The sequence below is a fragment of the Meles meles genome, chromosome 1, assembly GCF_922984935.1.
Source record: "Meles meles chromosome 1, mMelMel3.1 paternal haplotype, whole genome shotgun sequence".
NCBI classification, from domain to species: Eukaryota; Metazoa; Chordata; class Mammalia; order Carnivora; family Mustelidae; genus Meles; species Meles meles.
This window is the reverse complement of record NC_060066.1, coordinates 147,184,361-147,199,351: the sequence shown is the minus strand read 5'-3', so window position 1 is coordinate 147,199,351 and position 14,991 is coordinate 147,184,361.

Here is a 14,991-nt window from a genome sequence, read left to right as displayed (position 1 = left end):
ATGTTTTCATTTTCTTTGGGTAAATACCCATTAGGGGAATTATTAGATCATGTGTATTTCTATTTTTAATTTTTTGAGGGACCTCTGTACTGCTTTCTACAGTAGCTATATCAATTTACATTCCCACCAACAGTGTACAAGGGGTTCTTTTACTCTGCATCTTCACCAACATGTTATTCCTTGTCTTTTTGATTTTAGTCATTCTGACAAGTGTGAGGTGATATCTTACGCCTGTCAGGTGTGATATTTCACACCTGTCCTGTGTGATGATCACATGTGAGGTGATATCTCATTGTGGTTTTGATTTCCATTTCCCTGATGATTGGTGATGTTGAACATCTTTTCATGTGTCTGTTGGCATCTCTATGTCTTCCTTAGAAAAATGTCTACTTAGGTCTTCTGCCTAGTTTTTAATAAGATTGTTTGGGCTTTTTATTTATAAATTCTTTATATATTTTATAGTTAATTTCTTATGGGATATATCATTTGCAAATATCTTCTCCCATTTAGTAAGTTGTCTTTTTGCTTTGTTGATGGTTTCCTTTGCTTTGCCAAAGCTGTTTATTTTGGTGTAGTCACTATATATATATATATACATATATATATATATATATATATATATGTATATATATATATTTTTTTTTTGGTTTCTGAGATTTTTTTTAATTAAATTAAAATTTTTTTCCGTGTTCCAAGATTCATTGTTTATGCATCACACCAAGTGCTCCATGCAATACATGTTCTCCTTAATACCCAACACCAGGCTCATCCAACCCCAAACCCCCCTCCCCTCCAAAACCCTCAGTTTGTTTCTCAGAGTCCACAGTCTCTTATGGTTTGTCTCCCCCTCTGATTTCCCCCAACTTACTTCTCCTCTCCATCTCCCAGTATCCTCCGTGTTATTCCTTATGCTCCACAAGTAAGTGAAACCATATGATAATTGACTCCCTCTGCTTGACTTATTTCACTCAGCATAATCTCCTCCAGTCTCATCCATGTTGATGTAAAAATTGAGTATTCATCCTTTCTGATGGAGGCATAATACTCCATTGTATACATGGACCATATCTTCTTTATCCATTCATCTGTTGAAGGTCATCTTGGCTCTTTTCACAGTTTGGTGACTATGGCCATTACTGCTATGAACAGTGGGGTACAGATGGTCTTTCTTTTCACTACATCTGTATCTTTGGGGTAAATACCCAGTAGTGCTATCAGTGTGATAGAACAAATTAATAAGAGAAGAGAGAAGAACCACATGGTCCTGTCAATTGATGCAGAAAAAACATTTGACAAGATACACCATCCATTCCTGATTAAAAAAAAATAAAAAAATAAAAAAGAAATAAAACACTTCAAAGTATAGGAATAGAGGGAACATTCCCCAACTTCATAGAATCTATCTATGAAAAACCCACAGCACATATCATTCTCAGTGGGGAAAAGCTGACAACCTTCCCTTTGATATCAGAAACACGACCAGGATGTCCACTCTAGCCACTGTTGTTCAACATAGTACTAGAAGTCCTAGCAATAGCAATCAGACAACAAAAAGAAATAAAAGGTATTCAAGTTGGCAAAGAAGTCAAACTCTCTCTCTTCACAAATGATATGATACTTTATATGGAAAACCCAAAAGACTCCACCCCAAACTACTAGGACTCACACAGCAATTCAGTAATGTGGCAGGATACAAAATCAATGTACAGAAATAAGTTGCTTTCTTATACATTGCCAATGAAAATATAGAAAGGGAAATTAGAGAATCAATTCAATTTACTAGAGCACCAAGAACCATAAGATACCTGGGAATAAACCTAACCAAAGAGGTAAAGGATCTGTACTCGAGGAACTACAGAACACTCATGAAGGAAATTGAAGAAGACACAAGATGGAAGAGCATTCCATGCTCATGGATCGGAAGAATAAACATTGCTAAAATGTCTATACTGCCTAGAGCCATCTCCACTTTCAATGCCATCCCAATCAAAATTCCACTGGCATTTTTCAAAGTGCTGGAACAAACAATCCTAAAATTTGTATGGAACCAGAAAAGACCCCAAATTGCTAAGGAAATGTTGAAAAGAAAAACAAAACTGGGGGCATCATGTTGCCTGATTTCAAACTTGACTACAAAGCTGTGATCACCAAGGCAGCATGGTACTGGCACAAAAAGAGGCACATAGACCAGTGGAACAGAATAGAGAGCCCAGATACAGACCCACAACTTGATGGTCAAAGAATCTTCGACAAAGCAGGAAAAAATAGCCAGTGGAAAAAAGACTGTCTCTTCAATAAATGGTGCTGGAGAAATGGTCCCAATAATTTAATTTTGCTTTTTCCCATTTGCCTTCAGAGACATATTTAGAACAGTGTTGCTATGACCCGTGTCAGAGAAATTAATGCCTGTATTTTCTCCTTGGATATTTATGGTTTCAAGTCTGAAAACTAAAATATTGATGCAAGGAACTGAAGGTGACACAAACAAATGGAAAAATATCCCATGCTCATAGATTGGAAGAATAAATTTTGTTAAAATGTCCATGCTTCCCAAAGCAATCTATAGTTCAATTCATTCCCTGTCAAAATACCAACAACATTGTTCACAAAACTAGAATAAATTATGCCAAAATTTGTATGGAACCACAAAAATCTCTGAATAGCCAGAGCAATCTTGAGAAAGAAAAGCAAAGCTGGAAGTATCATAATTCTGGATTTCAAGCTATATTACAAAGCTGTAGTAATCAAAATAGTATGGTACTGGCACAAAAACACACACATAGATCAATGAAACAGAACAGAGTGCCCAGAAATGAACCCATGCTTATGTGGTCAATTAATCTATGACAAAGGAGGCAAGAATATATAGTAGAGAAAAAAATAATCTCTTCAATAAACGGTACTGGGAAAATTGGACATCTACATACCAACGAATAAAACTGGACCACTTTCTAACATCGTACACAAAAATAAACTCAAAATGGGTGAAGGAAAAAATTTTTCAGTAAGTGTAGGCTCTACCTACACTTCTAGTCTCATTTTCATCATCTTCCTTCACATGTGTATGCTACTTCAAACATAACTGATCAGATATTCCACATTTCTAAACTTTCACACATGGTGTTACTGTCCCTTAAAATATCCTGTGCCCATTAAACAACTGATTACTCTTTTAGAACAGTCCAAATCAACCTTATCAAATATGGCTTACTCAAAATCCCCAGTCTAATTAAGATAAATCACTCTGTCCTCACCAGACATTGTTCAAAGTTCTATCACAGCTTCTGACACCACCACACTATAATCATATTATCATTAATTTGCTTGTCTGTCTCTCCGGTAGACTAACATTGCTTTTCATTTTCATTTACAGATTTTTCCATTTAGTCAACTTCCTCAAATAATTAATCAACTCTGCCAAAAAGTAATTACTGAATTATTTCCTAGATAATGTAAATTATAAACTATATTATTAGGAACTGAAATAATTAAGGATTTTCACCCCCTCTCTTTTCTCCTAACTTTCTTGAACCTGCAAAAGAATAAGCAAGCCTTAATCCTTGAATGTCTTCTCTTTTCTGTCACACAATATCATTTTGGCAACTTCATCCATTTTCATGGCTTTAAAAAATGCTGTACACTAATGACTCTCACCACCCCTCAAAAAACTTCCTTGACTCCTCTCTTTGTCACCTCTCACCTGTCTCATCTAGATCGTCAGGAAACTTAATTGATCCCATCTTCAGAATCTGTTAAAAAATTCAAGTACGTCACAATACTTCATTAATATCGTCCTGGTCCAAGTTTCTCTTCCTCACCCAGACTGGTTCACTTGTCTCTTAAGTCAGTTTTCTGCTTCAATACTTGGTCCCTTGAAGTCTATTAGTCCAATAGCCAAAGTAATGCTTTAAATATGAAGTTACTTTATCTTGCTCCTCTTCAACAGCTTCTTATCTCAAAATAAACCTTACAAAACTTATAAATCATTGTGCAATCTGGTGCCCTTGAATTTGTCTCCTACTACTCTCCTCTCTCACTCCATGTCAGCCACAATGACCCCTTCATCCTTCCTCCAACAATACTGCAAGTTCTCTGACTCAGAACTTTTGTACTTACTGTTCCTTCTGACCAGGTATCTTCCTGATGTCCACATGGTTGGCTTCTTACTACCTTCAGGTCAAACATGACCTCAAATGTGACTTTTTCAGTGACATTAGCCCTAGAGACCTAGTGGTTAAAATTTGATCCATCTCATCCTCAACATTTTCTACTCCTTTTTCCCCACTAAAATCTAAAGTTTCTTGAGATAGGAACTTTAGTCTGTTCTGTTCATTGTGGACTTCCAAGTGCCAAGAGAGTATCTGGACAGAGTAGACTTTAAATAAAAATATGTAAAATAAAAAGATATTTAGTAGAAAGAAGAAGTTTACTGACTACAAACTGGGCAGGGTAGAATTCCTCAAATAATAGTTAAGAGTTGACTGATATTCTGGTACTTCTTTTAAAGACATTGGACATTTTTTTTTTTTCCTTCAGGGTAGACCTAGTCTCCCGTGGTGGAACAGTAAGATGGAGTTCTTTGCTTTGCAAATGTATTTTTATGAAGAGTAAAGAGAGATGGCCGGCAATAACCCTTTAACTAGATTATACAATGTGCATTACAGGGTAGTTTTCAGTCCTAACAAGAAAACTTTAAATTCTGTCTTCTAAGGAGAGCATACTTCTTGATTCCTAGACCCTCTTATCTCCAAACTGCATCTTTTCTGAAGATTTTCCTTTGCCTCTTTCTGGTTCTGGATCATAAAAAATAATTTTGCTATATTTTTTAAAGATTTTATTTATTTATTTGACAGACAGAGACCACAAGTAGGCAGAGAGGCAGGCAGAGAGAGAGGAAGGGAAGCAGGTTCCCTGCCCAGCAGAGAGCCTGATGTGGGGCTTGATCCCAGGACCCTGGGATCATGACCTGAGCTGAAGGCAGAGGCTTTAACCCACTGAGCCACCCAGGTGTCCCAATTTTGCTATTTTTAAAAATTCACCTAGAAGGTTCTATTTTTGTTCCTATGCATCTTAAAATCAGTATTTATATTATTTGAATGTTTCTTCTGAATTTGGAGACATTTTATTATAAGCATGTAGTGCTTGATTCTGGATTTAGATATGTAGTTATGCTTCCTTTATAACAAAGCATTATTTTTAGAGTATTAGGCATTTTAAAATGATGGAACTTGAAACATCTGTCCTCAGAAGGTAAGAACATATCTGTACCTTACTTTGTATATCTGCCTCTGGAAAACTCTACAGTATTAAGGTGTTAAACACCTTCTCTGCAAATATTTTATTAGTTAGTACTCTAGACTTCAAGTTTAAGTTCTGATGACAATGGTTTCCACTGGAGCAAAATAACATGCACAGACCACATGTTATAGGTAAACAGACAAGGGAAGCCTACTGTGCATTTTGAAATTTAGGACAAAGCTTCCCATAGTTTCAGCAATAATAAGCATTGATAGATGGTTTTTAAATTATTTAGTAAAACAGCTTTTCTTTTCATGAAAAGGAGGGTAGGGAAAATGTGACATTTGAATAAAGTTTTACATTTTGAACAAGTAATAAAAATAAAATTAAAGGTTACATTTCTAGAGTCATGATTGATAACAATTGCTCAGTTTAACTGCATTTTATAGGTTAGGTAAGCAGTTTAAATTAAAAAGTGACCTACACAAATACACAGTCTTGAAAAGAAATGAAAGTTAATAGCTTTTCTTTGCAACTCTAAGAAATCTGGTGGGACTTTGAATTTCTAGAGATTTCAGAAATTAGAAGGATATATTTGGTAGTGCCTTCATATGAAACATATTTGAAGATTGGTTTTTCTTGGAATAATGTTTCTGTTATGACTACTAAAGCATTCCCTTGGATTTTGCAACATGTTTGAAATATAGTTTATTACAATCAATTATATTGTAAGACACCGTAGATGTTCTCTAAGGATGAGTTTGTAAAATACACCCTTCTGTCTATAGATCCTCTGCAATTAACAATTCCTCCAAGGAATCACCTGGTTATCTCAATTAGGAGAGCTAGTGATGGTTCTGTAACTCCAAGACAACAAAATACAATGCTATATTCTGTAACAAATTTTCAGTTGTTGGCAATGGAGTTGTAGATCATCCAAAATCTAGTGTATTATTTCCATTATGTTTTGCTTAGCTGAGTATTACGTGAGTGAACTTACATTCCTAATCAAACATCCTGCAGTTTTCAGAGGCATTAACCAGAAGTGAGCTAAATGATAGTGGCTATCTCTATATAAATTACATATTTAATATATGTGAGAGAGATGTTTGGTTAGTTTTTCAAAGAGTCTCTCCACATATCATTGGGGTCCGAAAGTTTTACTTGCTCCTCAGTACTGATACAGATTTCATCCCCAAACTTCTGATACCCATTTTTCAAATCATTGTTTTATTTCCATTGTAGCTTAATTTATAAGGTCGATGAATGCATTTGGATATTTTGGTAGCATTCACTTTCTTTGAGGGAATGTCTCTCTCCAAAGCTCCTTTACCACCAAATGAGTAAGACAATTGAGAATGCCTCAGAAATCTTAAAATAAAATGATTTTTATTATAAAATGAATAAATTTTCCAAATGAATCATCTGAAAAAATTTAGTGCCTACTTCAATGTATGTATGATAATGACAATGAGTTCTTCTTAGACTTTCTCTTTTAATCACACATTTTAGGAAACACACATACACAGACGCATTAAATGGAAAGAAAAGACAAACTGTATTAAATACACAGTATATTATTAAAACACAGTGTACCTCAAATTTCCACATGTGTTTAAAACAGTAGTGTATGTGTGTATGTGTATACATATAAATAAATATATATATATATAATAGTAATGTAGAGTTGACTAATTTGTGGGGATCACATTTACCTCCTTAAATGTCACAGTCATTTATTCATATATTTAACATCAATAAATGTGTTAACCAAGACTTGGCATAATACGTTTTATTTTAAATATAGTGTAGCAATTTAATATTTAAAGTCTTCTTATGGTGAACATATTTGTAAGACACTATATCCTCTTGTGTCTTGAATAAGTCATATTGCAAATTATCTCTTCTGTACCTGTGACATTTTTTCTAGTAATCTTAAAGTGAAACACTGCTGTATTAAAAAAAAAATGGTTAAAGTGATTTCACTTAGTAAAAGTGCTCTTGATTCTGAAAATACTCAAATTCATTCCAAGAATTTTTCCAAAAGAAATTTAATTTACCAAGCTTCCTGACAGGCTGACATATGGGGAAATAACAGATGAAATAAAATTTTAGAAAAATTGTTTTCCTTTGTATTTAACATGGCAAAGAAGTTGGAAGTTTTAGTTTTGTTCAAAATATGAAATCTTAAAATGTTTAGAGAAAAAGGAAGTGAATATGTCTGGAAGTCTGCAGGTTTTAGTTAATGACTTTATATCAAACTACTTTTGAGAAACTACCCCCTCCCCCAAACTAGGAGCAATCCCTAAATGGCATAATCTTCCCAGCCCTGTTCACCTACTTTTCCTTTTATGAAATAATCCCTTCTGATTGACTCCATATATAACATTAGAAATTCATCTAAATTGGTCTAATCATCTAATCAATTTACATTCTTTAAGGGTTTTTTCTTACCTAGTGCAAAAAATTAACCTGCGTATTTCTCACCAGTACATCTAAAACACCCATTCTTCATAACATATGCTTTCTATAGCTGGATGTCCCATGACAAGTGTGAATGGCCCCACTATGTCAAGTAAACAATTTGTAGAAGTCCCAAATACGTATTTCTGTAGGACTATATTTTTATACATTCTCAAATTTACAAATTATATGATAATGCTAATTTTTATAAGTCTTGGACAGAATATTCAGATATTAAACTGAAATGCTTATGAAAAGAGCATGAGCAATATTTATAGTAAATCAATATTTTAATGCAGTGTGGGCTCTAAATAATTATTTCTAGTATTTAAAAACTATTAAAATTGCCTTAGAGAAATTAATACATTTTAACATATAAATTTTACACATGAAAAATAGACTGAAGGTAAAATTCTTGAATAAATGATTCCCTTTAACAAATTCCAATGCTCTCCTGGCACATTTTTTATTCTTATGCTATTTTTTCTGAAGACAATTTCATATCAATACATAAACAACGTCTTCTTTCTTTTTCATGGCTGCATAACACTTCATTAAATGTATTTTATTAACTTCTTAGTGATGGACATTTGGGCTGTGTATACAAAAATCAATACTAAGTACAACATTTGATACTAAGTACCCTTGTACATATGCATTTTGCATGAGTACTTTACATAATTTAAATAAAATCCTCTCAACAACTCAGTAAAGAGGTGCATATTATTATCTTTATATATAAGGAAACTGGAACTCAATTAAGTGAAGTAGCTTTTTCACATATATATATTTAGTAAGAATAAATATAATATTTGAAAAGGGAAAACTTTCTTTTTCTTTTCAGAAAAAAAAAGTGAAGCAGAGGGTAAGGTAAAGGTTATCTGGCTGCTAAAGAGCTGTACAATATTAAGTTTGGATTTGTATGATATCTTCATGGTATTGACTAATTCTCAGGTGCTCCAACATGGTTCTGTGATATGTATTACTGATAGACGTCTAACTTAGTGTGGGTCCTTAATAAACATTATATAATGAGGGAAGATGTTCTTGTGTACCTAAGATCAGAAATTAAAAAAAAATAACTATCACTTTTCAGGGCATTACTATTCATTTTAGAAATATTCAGATTATAGAAATAATTATTAGAAGCTCCATTATTTAGGAGTACTCTAATCTCATTTAGTGCTCACGTATTTTCTCCTGGGAAGACGTATCTCAATTATATTTCTAAGATTTAAACTTTCAGATAGTTTTCTTAATATATTTCTGAATACTATAGTTGTTACTGTTTAAGTGATCTAATCTACATGAACAATTTAATTGTAGTAATTTAGTCCTCTGAAATACAGAAAAATAATTTGATTAATTTACTCTTCATTAAATAGAAGCTCTCATGTCACTGGAAAAACATCAGTTATATTTGGAAACATATATGGCTTTTTGCTTTGACAACTGCCAGAGCTACCATATTCAAAGGCTTGATGATCTATTACCGAATTTGAAAGGGAAAACCACAAAAAATTTACAAGCACACTACAGAAAGATGTCAAAATCTCCCAGAAGAGGTAGATGTGACTGAATAGTTTAAATGCACTGTCATGAAATTCTAGACGCATCAAACTTAATGCAAACGAGTAAACTCATGAATTGGAATGAAGTAACACTTCCTTAAGGATGCAAATTAAAAAGGAAACATCAAAATAATGAAATCTGCCATTTTTTTCCTCCACTGAGAAAATTCTTTAGTAGATCTCAAAAACAGACTGGGCTCTTTGGAAAACAATGATAGAAAAAAGGTATTTGATGTAGGAATGGGTATTGAGAACTCTCCCAAGACACTCCAGTTAGTATTTTAATAACCTTATAGGAAAACTGCTGTAATTAGTTGTATTCGTTACACATAGTTAAATATTCATTAAATTAGAGCATATTGTAGAAGAAAATGAACTTATTTTCAAAAACATTGTAGAAATCAATGTCACTGTTTGATTATCTCTATAGATTGGAATAACTCCTTTGTCTGGATATATGAGTGTCAGTGAAACTTTCTTTTTTTTTTTTTTTTTTAAAGATTTTATTTATTTATTTGACAGAGAGAGATCACAAGTAGGCAGAGAGGCAGGCAGAGAGAGAGGAGGAAGCAGGCTCCCTGTGGAGCAGAGAGCCCGATGCGGGGCTCGATCCCAGGACCCTGAGATCATGACCTGAGCCGAAGGCAGCGGCTTAATCCACTGAGCCACCCAGGCACCCCTCAGTGAAACTTTCTATCAAGTATGTGGCTCTGATGTTTTAGGATTGTACATGATACATTCCAAAACTCAGAAAAATATGTCAACTAAATTTTAACTAATTCTTAAAGAGCTATTTTTTAATTTAATTTTATTTTTTCAGTGAAGAACTATTTTTAATACAAAGATTGTGTATATTATTGAGAATTTGGAAATCACCAGAAGTTACAAAGGAAATAAAAATTCCCATAATGCCATCACTAATGAGGAACCATCCTTAATAAGTTGTTGTATGTTCTTCCAGTATTTTTACTACCTATGAAATATGGTGTTAAATTGAATTAGAATGTAGGATGGTTATGATATAAAATGAACGTAATTAATCATGTAACAATCGTGAAAAAATTTTCATGTAAACATTTCTTCCATGAATCAGTTTTTATTTCCCTTGGGTAGATATCTGGAAGCAATTTTAGAAGAAAAAGGCTGAAAGTACATGCATGGGCAACAGGGTTAAAGGTGTGTGGTGCGGTCTCGTGCTACCTTTACGGTCCTTACCAGCTTTGTTCTTTGTTGCCCTGAAGCAATAATTCTGTCTTCTGTCTCTTTTACTTATTTAACTGCAGTGTAGACTGCACCCATAATTTCTAAGGCACCGTCCATCTGACCACCTGCACCATCAGCTCCTTGAGGACCTCTTCAAATGCATAATTGAAGGAACATGCAACATTCACTATGGGAGAGGGAATAGGTTATTTTTACACATTTTAAACTCGCTCCCTGGATGCTGTTATGTGACTGAAAATTTGAGAACCACTGCTGGTGTAGCTGTGACTATTCTTAATTAATGGGAGGAATCTGGAGCTTGATTCTTTTTTTTTTCCCCCCTCTCTCTCTTTTTGACTCAGAAAACATGAAAGAACTCATTCAGATTTCCTTTGAATCCCAGATCTACCACTAGCTGTGTGACTTTGAGCAAGCTTGTGTCTGAATTCTCATCTGTCCAAACGAAGATGATAATACTGCCGATATTTACTCAAATGATCTTTTTTTTAAGATTTTATTTATTTGACAGACAGAGAGCACAAGTAGGCAGAGAAGCAGGCAGAGAGAGAGGAGGAAGCAGGCTCCCAGCTGAGCAGAGAGCCCAATGCGGGGATCTATCCCAGGACCCTGGGATAGTGACCTGAGCTGAAGGCAGAGGCTTTAATCCACTGAGCCATCCAGGCACCCCTCAAATGATTTTTTAAAGAATTAAATATGATATGTATTTGAAATTACATACTACAATACCTGATCTACAGTAGGCACTCAACAGTGTTAGTCTCTTTACTTCATTAGAAGTATGAAAATTTTAAAGACCAGCCAGGCTTACCTTTAATTTTGTCATGAAGGAACTAATGCTCAGAGAATATGTGGTTTCTGAAAACATCAGCAGAAGAGGCTGGCATTCATACATTACACTTGAGGTATGTTATGCTGAGTCAAAATAAAGTAAAAAGTGTGTTTGGAAGGAGGGTTTCTCATGCTCACGTACACGTGTGCACACACACACACGCACACTCACAAATGTATTTATAGGTCTATGCACAGTGGCAGGTATTATACACATATATTAGGTGGTGGCAGATACAAAGAAAATGTTTGTAAACCACCTGCATGGTACACTCAATTCATTTATTTAACTGAGTCCATACACCTCCCTGAGTCACCTGTGACACACATGAGACTACACCATGTAGACGGCCCCTGGGGCTGCACGCAGCCATCTGTCGCCGCATCCGTTCTGAGGCTATGCTTCTTCAGGCTGCTCACAGTCTTCACACTCTTACACATGGCGGGGATGTCAACACAATCACTGACTCTGAGCCCCCCTTTCTGGGAGACAGGAGGCACTTTTGTCCTCTGACTTTGGCTTGAGAAGCCTCCTACTGGCCTCACCAATCCTTCCTGATACCACAGAGCAATGTAGGATACTAGCCCTCGCCTCCAGCCTTCCCTTCCTTGATCTTTTATTTGGAATTAAGCCTACATCCCAGTCTGACTATTCTCCCACGTATTTATGGTTCCTTCCCCATTATCTCTCATAAACATTTCCCCAATAAAATCCTTGCACAATTAATCTCATTGTGATATTTGCTTTTTGAAGGGTCTGAATTAACATATGTCCCTATTTCATCTCACCCTAACTAGAACATACTTTTCTTGATGCCAAGAATCTTAACTAATAAAATCTGATGTTTTTTTTATTTAGGATAAAACATACTGGAGATCCATCCATCTATTCACTCATTCAGTATTTTTTTAATTTTTTAATTTTTTATTAACATATAATGTATTATTAGCTCCAGGGATGCAGGTCTGTGAATCGCCAGGTTTACACACTTCACAGCACTCACCATGGCACATACCTTCCCCAATGTCCATAATCATTCAATATTTACTACCACTACAACATGAGGCTGATCACTATCAGAAGAGAAATAAACTATATAAATCCACTGTCATCATGAAATCCATATTCAGTGTATTTTTTTAATAATTATTAGAACAAATGAAGCATATGTGTAAATACAGTATGTAGGTACAAACTGGTGGGAAAAATGTAATACGGTTATCCACAAACTGTGGCCCCATTAATATGAACATGGATGGGTTTAGGGGAGAAAAGAGCATGGAGTCAGTAGCAAGCAGTGTAAATATGGGAAGATGAAGCCAGGTGATAACTGGAGTTTTTCACAGAGGAAATAAATCTTGATGTGCTCTAGGCATGCCTACTGACTAAATACACAATTGCATACATACACAAAGAGCTTTTTCCTTTATGTATAATGATGCTGTGACTAATGATGATAATAACTAATGCTATAGGTTTTTTGTCAATATTCACTGCCTAAATTAATAGATTCTTAAAACAACTATGATCATATGGGGGGTTTAATTTTGACATTAAAAGAGATTTTCCAAAAGTTCAAACACATTGGGAAACACTAGAAGTACATCAAACCATATAAAGAAAGGAGAAATCTTGTGTATATGAGGTTGACCTTCAGGAAAAAAATGGGATTTGGGTTGGGCCCCTAGCAATGACTTGCATTTGTCTGAGAGCAGAAAAAAATAAATGGGCATCATAGATGGAATTAACATAGACAAATTTTGAGCCCCTAAGTGCTTTGTGATATTCTGGATATTTTACATGGTAACTCATGTATTCATTACAACATCATTATGAGTTTGGTAGTAATATCCCTACCCTAACTCAGAGAGATGAATTAACATGTTCAAGGTAATACACCCACTAAACAATGGAATGAGATGTACTTAGGTCAGCAACAGGACACATGTCTTTCCTTTACCCCAGGCATTCCCAGGTATTTGGGGTTATATAATTTACTACTAGTTTGGTTTGTTGGAGGGCATTTGTTTCCCCAGGATCCCAGTTTATTTTATTATCCTCATCATTGTCATACCTCAAAAAAAATATTTCATGGCTCTCTATGCAGAGATAAAACATATACCCTGTCATTATGAGTGGTTTACAATATCCCTTTATTCAAGACACAAGCGCCCTGATGTGGTGGCCTGTTTACCATGTAGAAAAGATACCAATAAGAATGCAGCATATAGGGTGCCTGGGTGGTCAGTGGGTTAAGCCTCTGCCTTCGGCTCAGGTCAAGATCTCAGGGTCCTAGGATGGAGGCCCGCATTGGGTTCTCTGCTCAGCAGGGAGCCTGCTTCCCCACTCTCTCTCTCTGCCTGTCTCTCTGCCTACTTGTGATTTCTCTCTCTGTCAAATAAATAAATAATTAAAATCTTTAAAAAAAATAATGCAGAATATAGGGCAGTAAGTTCAGTAGAGCTATAATAACAATATAATATAATATATAATATATAATATATAATATAATATATAATATATAATATAATATATAATATAATATATAATATAATATATAATATATAATATAATATATAATATATAATATAATATAATCCTACAAGCTCAGGAAGGAAAACTGACTTCTTTTTTTTTTTTTTAAAGATTTTATCCATTTGATAGAGATCACAAGTAGGAAGAGAGGCAGGCAGAGAGAGAGGGAGAAGCAGGCTCCCCGCTGAGCAGAGACCAACATGGGACTCGATCCCAGGATCCTGAGATCATGACCTGAGCCAAAGGCAGAGGCTTTAACCCACTGAGCCACCCAGGTCCCCCAGAAAACTGACTTCTGATGGGAAAGAAGGAGGACAAACTTTATAGAGAAAGTGGCAGTAGGTTTAAAACCCAGTGATAATCCCGAAGTGAGACTTACCAGCAGCACTTCAGAGTAAATGGGGCAGACTTTCCTTCTTGCTAAGCTCACAGAAACTTTCTCTAGGGAGGGGGGCAAACTTTTAAGAACAGAATATGATAATAAGAATATATAGATATAATAAACCAAAAGAAACAACAGCAACAAAAAAAAACTCAGTTCAGATTTAAAGAATTTTTCACATTGAAATGATAAAATTTTCCATGATAACAACTCCTTGCATACCTTTTGTTTAGAATACCTGTCTTTCACTACATTGTTTTGGCAGTTTTTAAGCAAGATCTTGTCTAGTTGTCCATACTGGACCAATAGTTCCTCCAAAAAGGACAATCTTTTAATCAGTCAGTTGATAACATTTTCTAAGGGACCCGGGTGTGGAGAGCAAGATCCAGAATATTATAAAAGGAACAAAGAAGCCCAGTGCGCTCTCGAGGAGACTATGTCCCCATGAAGAAACAAGGTGGACCTGTAAAATTAGAAACTCGAGTGACGGAAACATCTCCAGATGGAAGCCTGCAGCTATAAAGAGACATTTAGTAAGTATTCAGTATTCAGGGACGTGGACAGGAAGAAGTTTAGGTGATTTAAACCAAAAGAAGCCAAGTGGGGTTAAGTTTAGAGATGCTTCATGAAGGAATGGATTTTTTGGCTGGGTTATGAGAAACATGATCTGGCTGCATAAGACTTTTGTATTTCTTTGTGGTATTCCCCAGATTAGCTGTATTAAATTGGTGTGATTATGGTTGCCTTTC